Raw genomic sequence first — 13,342 nt, 5'->3', positions numbered from 1 at the left:
CTGAAAATAGGCTAGGTGATAAGCCTTCAGAGTTTAAAATTTTGCAGTTGCCTCAAGGAATGTCAGCGGTCACCTTGCATTAAAGTCAAGTAGGTGACTCAAAGTATGTACCCCGCCCACCCTACATATTGTAAAAGAATAGGTTCACCCTCTTGGAAATCTAAATAGCACAAAAATGGGAGGTGGATCGATTTATGAGCATTAAAACAGGATTTATGACATAGAATATGCCATAGGAATCTGGTTGTCATTAGTAGTGGATTGTCACGAACCTCTAGCGGAACTTCCTGATTATTGGATATAAAGAAGGTATTTTAAGGCCATTGTAGGTAAAAACTGTGATTCAAAAGGTGTATTAGCATAAACTTCCTGATCTTGTAACCAATCAGTTAAGAATCTCATCAGAGAGGCATGATTATATGCAAGGATATTGGGAAAATGTATCCCCCCATTTAATTTAGGTTGATACAGCTTCCTGAAGCTAATACGAGCCCTACCACCTTGCCATAGAAATGACCAAAGCAGTTTATTAATAAATCGAATGTCTTTTGTTGTGAGAAGAATAGTTAGTGCGGACAGCATATAAAGGAGGCATGGGAAGGGTCAAATGGTTCCTACCCCCGAGCTTTTCAATAATAATTTGAGGCATCTGGGATACATTCATTTCATATAACAAAGCTGGGTTTTTAGGTAAAAGAATGCCCTGATTTTGTACATGTGAGGAGGCTCAGGGGAATGGAAAGGATGAGCCCCAGGAGGTAGTGGTAATGGTGGGATGGAGAAACATTGCCCTTGATTTATCTGCATTGATTTTTAGGCCAGAGATGTCGCCAAAGCACCCAAACTTATGCATAATCAAAGGTAGTGTGTGGGGGAAAAGGCAAAGAAGTCTAATGAAGTCTGTGGAAAATTCTCTGCAATGCTAAACCTCAAACAAGTGGGGCCAGAAAATCATATAAAATGCCTTATGTGTATCCAGACTAAGGAGCATGGGGGTAATTCAGACCTGATCACTAGGGTGCGTTTTTTGCATTCCTGCGATCAGGTAGACGCCGCCTACATGGGGAGGGGGATTTCACTGTACAAGTGTGCGTTCGGATGTTTAGCAGAGCTGCACAAACTAATTTAGTGTAGTCTCTGCCCAGCCCAGGACTTACTCTTCCAGTGTGATGATCGGGGCCAGAGCTGACTTCCAAACGCCTGGTCCCTCCTGCCTTTTTCCAGACACTCCTTGAAAACGGTCAGTTGCCCCCAACAAACGCACTGTTCCTGTCAATCTCCTTGCATTCGCCGGTGCGTTCGGATTTTTCGCACCATCCCGTCGCTGCCCGCCAATCCCCGTTGCTTCAGTCTGTCACGCCTGCGCATTACGGTGCATACACATGCGCAGTTCAGACCTGATCGCCCGCTGTGCGAAAACACACAGCAGCAATCAGGTCTGAATTAGCCCCCATGTTTTGAGTATGGGTGTCCTTACTGGAGGCAATTATAGCAGCCAAAGCAGTACGTATGACTGTAATCGAGTACCTACCTGCCACAAATCCCAATTGATGTTCAGTTTAAAGAGTAGGTAAGATCTGCTGCAATCGAGTGACTATAATTTTAGCAAGGATTGTAAAGTCCACGTTCAAAAACATGATAGGGCAGTATGAACCAAGGAGAAGGGGATCCCTCTCTTGCTTAGGTAGGAGAAACGTATAAGACGCATTGAAAGATGGAAGGGAAGGGGAATTGCTGTGTGTGTGTCTAAATAAGTCTGAGAGAAGCAGGGCTAGATCATCTTGAAGAATTTTTTAATACTCTCCCGAGTAGCCATCTGGACCAGGAGCTTTATGAGCAGACCGTGGCCCTCATTCCGAGTTGTTCGCTCGCTAGCTGCTTTTAGCAGCATTGCACACGCTAAGCCGCCGCCCTCTGGGAGTGTATTTTAGCTTAGCAGAATTGCGAACGAAAGATTAGCAGAATTGCGATTAGAAAATTCTTAGCAGTTTCTGAGTAGCTCGAGACTTACTCCTACATTGCGATCAGTTCAGTCAGTTTCGTTCCTGGTTTGACGTCACAAACACGCCCTGCGTTCGGCCAGACACTCCCCCGTTTCTCCAGCCACTCCCGCATTTTCCCCTGAAACGCCTGCATTTTCCCGCACACTCCCAGAAAACGGTCAGTTTCCGCCCACAAACACCCACTTCCTGTCAATCACTCACCGATCAGCAGAACGATGAAAAAACGTTGTTACGCCGTGAGTAAAATACCTAACTTTTGTGTAAAATAACTAAGCACATGAGCTATGCGAACCTTGCGCATGCGCAGTAAGCGACTAATCGCAGTATAGCAAAAATCTGCAACGAGCGAACAACTCGAAATGACCCCCCGTGTCTTTATAGTGTCTCAAAGCTCTTGCTTGGTGATTTCTGATGTCACATTGATCTTGGGTAAGCTTAGGTAAACGAGCCTCATCTAATATGTCTTTGTTGCTCTGGATCAATTGGCTGAGGAGAGTATAATGTGGAATAAGGGCCCTCATTCCGAGTTGATCGCTCGCAAGGCGAATTTAGCAGAGTTGCTCACGCTAAGCCTACGCCTACTGGGAGTGTATCTTAGCTTCTTAAAATTGCGACCGATGTATTCGCAATATTGCGATTACAAACTACTTAGCAGTTTCAGAGTAGCTCCAGACTTACTCGGCATCTGCATTCAGTTCAGTGCTTGTCGTTCCTGGTTTGACGTCATAAACACACCCAGCGTTCGCCCAGACACTCCCCCGTTTCTCCGGCCACTCCTGCGTTTTTTCCGGAAACGGTAGCGTTTTTATCCACACGCCCCGAAAACGCCGTGTTTCCGCCCAGTAACACCCATTTCCTGTCAATCACACTACGTTCGCCAGAGCGAAGAAAAAGCCGTGAGTAAAAATACTATCTTCATAGCAAAATTATTTGGCGCAGTCGCAGTGCGAATATTGCGCATGCGTACTAAGCGGAATTTCACTGCGATGCGAAGAAAATTACCGAGCGAACGACTCGGAATGAGGGCCAATAAGTATTGAATAGAGAGAGAATAACCTGCGAGTCTGTAACGGGGGCCTGAGTGGCAGCATTGAGGATTGCAGAGATATGGTTCCTAGATTTTTGTGACTTGGCTTTTGGTGACTAGAAAACATCCAGCCTTATTGGCCCGGTGGTAGTATTTATGTTTGGAGATTTCCAAGCTATGTTTCACCTGTGAAAGGAGGAAATCTTCTAGCAGTTGCCAAGCCTGTTTGTAGCAACATAGCTTTTCAGGTGATGGGTTTGAAGTGTAGGCGAGAGAGGTTTGGGAAACAGAAGTGCGTAGCAATGTACAAGCAGCCGCTGTCTCGCAATTTCACTTAGCCATATAACTAATAATGTGGCCCCACAATACAGCCTTTGATGTCTCCCACATAAGCCCGGGATTGTCCCAGTGGTCAAGGTTGTCATCGACAAAGTCAGACATTTTGGATTTGAAAAAAGGTTCGGAACTCAGCAGAGGAGGCCAGGTGTTCAGGAAATCGGCAGCTCTGGTCACGATAAGGGTCTAAGGGAAACTTCAGTGTCACAGTGATGGGAGTATGTGCATGTCTTTTTTAATATCCGACATAATGGTGGGTGGCAGGGCAGGGTGGGTGCACAACTTTTCATTTTTGCCACTGCTGTGTGGCAATGTTTCATAGTGCTATTAACTGCAGTGTGTTTGAGCTGCTGCTCTGTCACTTAGTAACCAGCCAGCTCGCCGCAGTTTTTGGGCTAAAGAGGTTGAAAACATTATTGTGAGCTGTGAGGTGGTCAAAATTGACTAGAAATGAGTGGAAATTAATGTTATTGAGGTTAATAATACTCTAGGAAGAAAATGGGCCAAATCATGTGATTTTAGTTTTTTTTGACAATTTTGGGGAATTCCAAAACCAAATCTAAAACCATAACTGAGCAATGAATTAGAACCAAAACCAGCACATTTCTAAATAATATATATGGGTATTGCAGTAACTTGCTGGGGTCATGTAAAAATTTTTTATGTCAGATGGGGTCCCAGGGCAAAATAGTTTGAGAACCCCTGGCCTAGTGTGTACCCAGCTTGAGTTTACACTCACTGCAGTCAAGGTATACAAAAAAGAACATACTGTATGATATATTGATAAATTAGTCACCACAGCCTATACTTTTTTGCTGCTGCAAAGCTGCACATTCACCTGCTCTTCTTACACTGGACTCTAAAGTATTCACGTAGAGGAGCGTATCGGCTCTATCACATCTCACATCATGGAATCTGTGAGTTGCCTTAAAATTAATATTTAGTTAGACAAAGTGGGGCTGAAACTGCTTTAGCGTCTTTTGTCATATCACCAGGGCCGTAACTAGGTTTGTGCCAATGGTGCCTGGCACACACCGCAAGTGCACTGAGGGCGCAGGACAGCTGGCAACACCCGCAGGCAGGGCCAGAATAACGTGGTGTGACCGAGGCGGCCGTCTTGGTAGTAGCAGATTTTCCACTATGCGGGCGGCGGGTCACAGGGGGCATGTGAGAGGGCTTTAATTAATTAATGTATTTGTACTTTCCGGCACCGGCAGGCTGTCAGTGCTTAGATTCTGGACAGCTACCGGGTGCCGTTCTTTCCTCTCTCCTGCTCTCTACTCTTTCTGTGTTGTGCTGTCATGCCTGCATGTCCGCACTGTGGGGGTCATTCCGAGTTGTTCGCTCGTTGCCGATTTTCGCTATACTGCGATTAGTCGCTTACTGCGCATGCGCAAGGTTCGCATAGCGCGTGCGCTTAGTTATTTTACACAAAAGTTAGGTATTTCACTCACGGCGTAAAGAAGTTTTTTCATCGTTCTGCTGATCGGTGAGTGATTGACAGGAAGTGGGTGTTTCTGGGCGGAAACTGACCATTTTCTGGGAGTGTGCGGAAAAACGCAGGCGTTTCAGGGAAAAACGCGGGAGTGGCTGGAGAAACGGGGGAGTGTCTGGCCGAACGCTGGGTGTGTTTGTGACGTCAAACCAGGAACGAAACTGACTGAACTGATCACAATGTAGGAGTAAGTCTCGTGCTACTCAGAAACTGCTAAGAATTTTCTAATCGCAATTCTGCTAATCTTTCGTTCGCAATTCTGCTAAGCTAAGATACACTCCCAGAGGGCGGCGGCTTAGCATGTGCAATGCTGCTAAAAGCAGCTAGCGAGCGAACAACTCGGAATGAGGGCCTGTCTCCTCTCCGGGTGTCCGATCTGTCTCCTTTCCGGGTGTCCACTCTGTCTCCTTTCCGGGTGCCGCTCTGTCTCCTCTCCGGGTGTCTGCTCTGTCTCCTCTCCAGGTGTCTGCTCTGTCTCCTCTCCGGGTGCTGCCCTTTCTCCTCTCCTGCTCTCTACTCTCTCTGTGTTGTGCTGTCGTGCCTGCGTTTCACATGGGCAGGGAGAGGAGCAGTCCTTAATGATGAAGGTGTGCAGCTGGCGGCCAGTGGACTTAAGAATACTGTATATGGTGAGTTGATCCTGGGAAGGGTAGGTGGGGGAGGTCTGGTTGTGGCTGCAGCGGCCGAGGTTCCAGCCAGTGGTAGCAGCAGTAAGTGGTCCGTCCTAAACGGCATCCTGCAGCTCTCTTCCCTCCTGTCCTGCTCCCAGACTACTGTAGTAGCATAGGTGTATTTGTATGTGTACATATGTATTGGGGGATGTAGTTATGTGACCGGCGGTCAGGAGACTGCCGGTCACAATACCTCCTGCTACATCCCGCCCCCTCACTATACAGATGGTCGACATGCCGACCAACAGGGACTATTCCCACTCGTGGGTATCCACAACACCCATAGAGTGTGAATAGAACCTGTGGTGAGCATAGCGAGCATGCAAGGGGCTTTTTGCTCTCGAACCCCCCCCCCCCCCCCCGGGATCCCAGCATCAGTATGCATGACCTGCGGTCTCCTGACCACCGGTCACGCATGCCCAACCCATGTATTGGTGTATCTGGTGTATGTAATGTGTAAAGGGGGAATCTACCTGCTGTAATGTGTAAAAGGGGACTCTGCCTGCAGTAATGTGTAAAAGGGGAGCTGCAGCCAGGGATGGACCAACAGTGGCAGCAGTGGTCGGGAGGCAGGAGTGGGGCTGGTGAGTATTGTGTGTTGATTTGTTTTTTTTTGTGAGGAAGCAGCGCTACTAGGGGGCATAACTACAGGGGCACATCTAGAGGGGGCACATCTACTGGGGGCACAACTACTGGGGGTATATCTACAGGGGGCATAACTACTGGGAGCATATCTACAGGGGGCATAACTACAGGGGGCTTATCTACAGGGGGCATAACTACTGGGAGCATATCTACAGGGGGCATAACCACAGGTAGCATAAATACAGGGGGCATATCTACAGGGGGCATAACTACAGGAGGCATAACTACAGGGGCATTACTACTGGTGGCAATACTATACGGAGGCATTACCACTGGGGGCATTACTGATGATGGCATTGCATAGGAGGCACTTAATAAATGCAATGTGTATAAGGGTCTACCTGGTGCAATGTGTCTTAAGGGTCTACCTGTACCGGTGCGTATAAGGGGCTACCTGTCACAATGTGTTTAAGGGTCTACCTGGTGCAGTGTGTGTAAGTGGCTACCTGGCGTAACGTGTTTACAGTGCTCTGCTCTACTGTGGTGTAATGTGTGTAAGGGGTTCTAACATGAAATAAGGGGTACTCAATTGGCTCAGACTGTTTTTAAGTATACATTGGTATTTATATGTACAGCAGTTGTGTTAAGCAAATCTTTAAAACATATATATGTATTTTATATATATCAGGGACGTGCGGTGAGCTGAATGGTTCAGGAGCCACTGGCTAGCACCAGAGCCAGATTTACAAGCAATATATGAGCCAAAGGGTACATCTGGGCATTATACACAGGTGCAGCAGTATAAACTTCTGGAAATTTGGTTAGTTTTAATCAGAGATCAGCGTAAAAGTTAGGCAGGTGAGGCACCTGCCATAGACTTTTTTCTCCAGAGTTTTGGCTATAAAAATTATTAGAATAATTCAAATAACATATTTCAAACATATTCTTTGTATTTTTCATATACTTTATACAGCCAAAACTCTGGCACAAACGTTAGTATGACCGTAAAGGCTCTGCCTCACCTGCCTCACCCCACCGCACGTCACTGATATATATATATATATATATATATATATATAGATATATATATAGATAGATATATATATACACTGATCATATAAATAAAGGGAACACTAAAATAACACATCCTAAATCTGAATTAATGAAATATTCTTGTTAAATACTTTGTTCTTTACGTAGTAGAATGTGTTCAAATAAATACAAAAGGAGCAGAAAAACAGTTGACTCCTGTTGGGGAGCACTCAATTTCAGACATGAAGAGATCAAATATGGATATCTGTTAAGAACATAAATTTTATTGATTCAGTTTAATAATAGAGAGTTCTAATTATACCAATAAATGCAAATTTATAAAAAGTATATTAAACATTATATAGCCTCGGCTATGATATCTGGGTAACCGGGTTCCTGGTGTTATAATAAATAGTCTCTGTGTTACAGAAAAAACTTATTCATGACCATCATTTGATCTGCATAATCGACTTTAAAGAAAAGTTATTGCAGAGGATTGAATCATAGGTCATATGTCCAATTTTTGGTACACTTAATTTGTGCACTGCTTACAATTTAATATGCGAGTGGATCCAGTGAGTAGCGATAAATTGCAGTACCTGGGTGTTCCAAGGTGGTCTCCCATCTGAGTACTGGCCCGGCCCTCCATTTCTTGGCTTCCAAGATCAGATGAGATTGGGCATCTCCAGTGGGGTATGACCGCAAATATCTGCGTTTGGACCTTTCGCCCGGGTAGAATTTAAGCAGTGACTGCTTCCAAAATGTTCCGTGCAGTGATCACAAACCAAACTTTCTCATATGTGTATTTATAAACACAAATAAGGGTGCAGGAAATAATAATGAATTACCTGCTAAATAAATAACACAGTGAGGTGATTTGTTGTCACAAATACTGTGACCACACAATCACCACATTAATCTGATAAATCATATATACCAGGAATTGTAACTGCTATTCAAATACAGCAGTTCTTATTGAAAAGGATTAATTGCACCTAAGTCCACATTACAAGGGCTCTAAGCATGAGTAAATCAAACACTGTGTAGCCCATATACCAGTTAGGGCCCAGAGGACTGTTCAGAATGTAACGAGCAAAGTTTAGTATATCACTCAATATAACTGAAAATAGTCCAGATACAATTTCAGATTTTGTGCTCAGTATAATGAAATATGTATCATTTAGGACAATTACACCGCACACTGTGGTTTTAAACTGAAACAGTTACAAGTTCTGAGCTCTATATATTGATACATTTGTCATTTGAAACAAATACCATGTAACAATTAAAGTGACGATAGAATTCACTGATAAGTTCTACTGATAGTATTGCGGATTATTATTAGGTGCTCAAAAAATAATTTCCTATGACAGAACGCTCTAGGAGGCGCTATCCTATGATCACTCTTAATTTCCTCCAATGGTTATGCAGAAATACAGCCAGCATTTAAACGTGAACAGCAGTTTGTGCATAAGCACAAGTGAGAATTATCATGCTCAAGCAGACATATGCAGATATATAAAAAACTACACAAAATCTGCTAGAAGCGCCTAATCGGATAGTTTTTAAAGCAACATCACGAGCGCTGCCAAAAAAGCATTGTGTATATGCTTAATTGGTTACTGAGAACATGGGGAGAAGAATTGGCTGCGCTTGTAATGTGGCCAAAAAAAACCAACCTGGTTAATGGAGAGCTGACAAACACAAAAATGATAATAAAAATTGTTTATTTAAAATATAAATATACCAATGAAATTAGCACAATATCCTGAAATATTGATTATATAGGTGTACTCTGAGCTGACCCTAAATATCAAACAACAAGTAGCAGCATTGATACAATTATTAGATGATTATGAGAGAAAGTTATAACAATAATGTAACAAACATGTGGCTTCTCACTGAGATCAATCATTCACAGAATTCATGAGATTAATATTATCTAGGAGTACAGAGGCAGCATGTACTCCGAGAAATAGGAGAGTCCCAACAGCAAATGGTTTAGCTTGAGGAAAAATGATTAGCTTATCTCTTAAGGGCTATTTGTACCGGGCGTCCCCGGTAAGATCCAGTAATGCCCTTTTGATGGATAAATGATTCTAGCAGACTGCCCTAATGGGAGCTATTCCCGTATGCTGGGAAATAGCTCTGCTTTAACCGGCTTTATTTCCAGGGATCTCCCGTGAGCTGGTAGAAATCCTTTAAAGTGCCCACTTACGTGCAGTTAGGAGTAACAGGTCCCTTGCCGTTAATTGCTTAATTAGCAGAGCAGAAAGTACTTGCCGTGCAGCGAAGTTTTTCCAGAATGGGCAGGTGTGAAGAGATGAATGAGCACACTGGAGCTGAAGTGTCCGTGCTCGGCAACCGCCGCTAGCAGCAGGGGAAAGCCGCTCAGTGAGAAGCGCTGATCGGAGCCGTCCGTAGTGGATGCTTGAAATGCCGGAGTTCAATGGGTCAGCAATCAGAGGGATGGTGGGAGGAGCCTAACGCGTTTCGTCACGATTACGTGACTTTTTCAAAGGAATGTTTGTTACATTATTGTTATAACTTTCTCTCATAATCATCTAATAATTGTATCAATGCTGCTACTTGTTGTTTGATATTTAGGGTCAGCTCAGAGTACACCTATATAATCAATATTTCAGGATATTGTGCTAATTTCATTGGTATATTTATATTTTAAATAAACAATTTTTATTATCATTTTTGTGTTTGTCAGCTCTCCATTAACCAGGTTGGTTTTTTTTGGCCACATTACAAGCGCAGCCAATTCTTCTCCCCATATGCAGATATATCACTCTAAATTAGAGACTAAAATATCTGTTATAAATGAGCATGATCAAACAGACATAAGCAGAAATAGCACTCTGAATTGAAGACTTTGGTATCTATGATAAATAGTTATATCTATAAAAAACCGTTACTACCTGTGTGACTAGTATTATATGAGTGACAGCTCCAAGTAGAAAATAGTCACACTAGCGCTAACGATAACAAAGAATAGGTTCATTGTAATGGGTATTTCATATACGATACCAAAAAGCCCGTTGTTTGCTAATCATGGCCAGACCGTGCTGCTGCTCTCAGCGGGATAGCGCTCGTGGTGCATGAAGAGTGCACCGGCGTTACCTCCGTGCTGGAATTGGCGGTGTTCTGGCCGTGGCGCCCAGGCTGTATTGGTGTAGTTATCCGGAGAGGAGCTCCGGAGCTATAGAGTGCAAGAATGCTCCCAGCGTCCAGGGTCCCAGTAACCTGTAGAATCGAACAACTAGCTCCGGTCACGTGATGCGCATGACGCGATCGGATAACCCTGACGTACGTTTCGCAGTAATGGCTTGATCACAGGGTGATGATCATCACGTGACCGGAGCTAGTTGTTCGATTCTACAGGTTACCGGGACCCTGGATGCCGGGAGCATTCTTGCACTCTATAGCTCCGGAGCTCCTCTCCGGATAACTACACCAATACAGCCTGGGCGCCACGGCCAGAACACCGCCAATTCCAGCACGGAGGTAACGCCGGTGCACTCTTCATGCACTACGAGCGCTATCCCGCTGAGAGCAGCAGCACGGTCTGGCCATGATTAGCAGACAACGGGCTTTTTGGTATCGTATATGAAATACCCATTACAATTAACTTATTCTTTGTTATCGTCAGCGCTAGTGTGACTATTTTCTACTTGGAGCTGTCACTCATATAATACTAGTCACACAGGTAGTAACGGGTTTTTTATAGATATAACTATTTATCATAGATACCAAAGTCTTCAATTCAGAGTGCTATTTCTGCTTATGTCTGTTTGATCATGCTCATTTATAACAGATATTTTAGTCTCTAATTTAGAGTGATATATCTGCATATGTCTGCTTGAGCATGATAATTCTCACTTGTGCTTATGCACAAACTGCTGTTCACGTTTAAATGCTGGCTGTATTTCTGCATAACCATTGGAGGAAATTAAGAGTGATCATAGGATAGCCTCCTAGAGCGTTCTGTCATAGGAAATTATTTTTTGAGCACCTAATAATAGTCCGCAATACTATCAGTAGAACTTATCAGTGAATTCTATTGTCACTTTAATTGTTACATGGTATTTGTTTCAAATGACAAATGTATCAATATATAGAGCTCAGAACTTGTAACTGTTTCAGTTTAAAACCACAGTGTGCGGTGTAATTGTCCTAAATGATACATATTTCATTATACTGAGCACAAAATCTGAAATTGTATCTGGACTATTTTCAGTTATATTGAGTGATATACTAAACTTTGCTCGTTACATTCTGAACAGTTCTCTGGGCCCTAACTGGTATATGGGCTACACAGTGTTTGATTTACTTATGCTTAGAGCCCTTGTAATGTTGACTTAGGTGCAATTAATCCTTTTCAATAAGAACTGCTGTATTTGAATAGCAGTTACAATTCCTGGTATATATGATTTATCAGATTAATGTGGTGATTGTGTGGTCATAGTATTTGTGACAACAAATCACCTCACTGTGTTATTTATTTAGCAGGTAATTCATTATTATTTCCTGCACCCTTATTTGTGTTTATAAATACACATATGAGAAAGTTTGGTTTGTGATCACTGCACGGAACATTTCGGAAGCAGTCACTGCTTAAATTCTACCCGGGCGAAAGGTCCAAGCGCAGCTATTTGCGGTCATACCCCACTGGAGATGCCCAATCTCATCTGATCTTGGAAGCCAAGAAGTGGAGGGCCGGGCCAGTACTCGGATGGGAGACCACCTTGGAACACCCAGGTACTGCAATTTATCGCTACTCACTGGATCCACTTGCATATTAAATTGTAAGCAGTGCACAAATTAAGTGTACCAAAAATTGGACATATGACCTATGATTCAATCCTCTGCAATAACTTTTCTTTAAAGTCGATTATGCAGATCAAATGATGGTCATAAATACGTTTTTTCTGTAACACAGAGACTATTTATTATAACACCAGGAACCCGGTTACCCAGATATCATAGCCGAGGCTATATAATGTTTAATATACTTTTTACAAATTCGCATTTATTGGTATAATTAGAACTCTCTATTATTAAACTAAATCAATAAAATTTATGTTCTTAACAGATATCCATATTTGATCTCTTCATGTCTGAAATTGAGTGCTCCCCAACAGGAGTCAACTGTTTTTCTGCTTCTTTTGTATTTATTTGATACCAATTTCTGACTCTGGGGAGCACCACTGAGGGTTAACGTACATATACACCATATAGGCAAAGAAAAGCCCCAAGGTGTTTGGTTACCTCACTATGAAGTTATTTCATTAACAGTACTCAGTTTTTTCAGACAATTACTATTTTTCGCTTATAATATTTGTTTTCAATCTGTGCGGTTCCCTCCATAAACCCTTTTTTCAACCTGTAGTTGAATGTGCTGACAACAAAATCACACAAAAATTATCAATGGAAAACAAATTTATTAACCCATGGAGGTGTGGATTTGGAGTTACACTCAAATTAAAGTGGAAAAACACACTACAGCCTGATCCAACTTTGATGTAATGTCCTTAAAACAAGTCAAAATGAGGCTCAGTAGTATGTGCGGCCTCCACGTGCCTGTATGACCTCCCTACAATGCCTGGGCATGCTCCTGATGAGGTGGCGGATGGTCTCCTGAGGGATCTCCTCCCAGACCTGGACTAAAGCATCCGCCAACTCCTGGACAGTCTGTGGAGCAACGTGGCGTTGGTGGATGGAGCGAGACATGATGTCCCAGATGTGCTCAATTGGATTCAGGTCTGGGGAACGGGCGGGCCAGTCCATAGCATCAATGCCTTCGTCTTGCAGGAACTGCTGACACACTCCAGCCACATGAGGTCTAGCATTGTCTTGCATTAGGAGGAACCCAGGGCCAACCGCACCAGCATATGGTCTCACAAGGGGTCTGAGAATCTCATCTCGGTACCTTATGGCAGTCAGGCTACCTCTGGTGAGCACATGGAGGGCTGTGCGGCCCCCCAAAGAAATGCCACCCCACACCATTACTGACCCACTGCCAAACCGGTCATGCTGGAGGATGTTGCAGGCAGCAGAACGTTCTCCTTGGCGTCTCCAGACTCTGTCACGTCTGTCACATGTGCTCAGTGAGAACCTGCTTTCATCTGTGAAGAGCACAGGGCGCCAGTGGCGAATTTGCAAATCTTGGTGTTCTCTGGCAAAT

The 13,342-nt window shown here is 43.6% G+C and overlaps 1 protein-coding gene and 2 pseudogenes across 3 annotated transcripts in view; 2 read left to right on the top strand and 1 right to left on the bottom strand.

Annotated features, from left to right (window-relative positions):
- The window catches only part of SLC29A4 (solute carrier family 29 member 4), a 601,272-nt gene that overhangs the window by 80,290 nt on the left and 507,640 nt on the right, over positions 1 to 13,342 (top strand). The gene's annotated exons all lie outside the window — the stretch shown is intronic.
- On the bottom strand, positions 7,737 to 7,856 carry LOC134947279 (5S ribosomal RNA; annotated as a pseudogene).
- Positions 11,809 to 11,928, top strand: LOC134946995 (5S ribosomal RNA; annotated as a pseudogene).

The sequence above is a fragment of the Pseudophryne corroboree genome, chromosome 7 (genome assembly GCF_028390025.1).
Source record: "Pseudophryne corroboree isolate aPseCor3 chromosome 7, aPseCor3.hap2, whole genome shotgun sequence".
In the NCBI taxonomy this organism is placed as follows: Eukaryota; Metazoa; Chordata; class Amphibia; order Anura; family Myobatrachidae; genus Pseudophryne; species Pseudophryne corroboree.
Note: the sequence above shows the minus strand (reverse complement) of the source record. Positions and strands in the feature narration are given on the sequence as shown.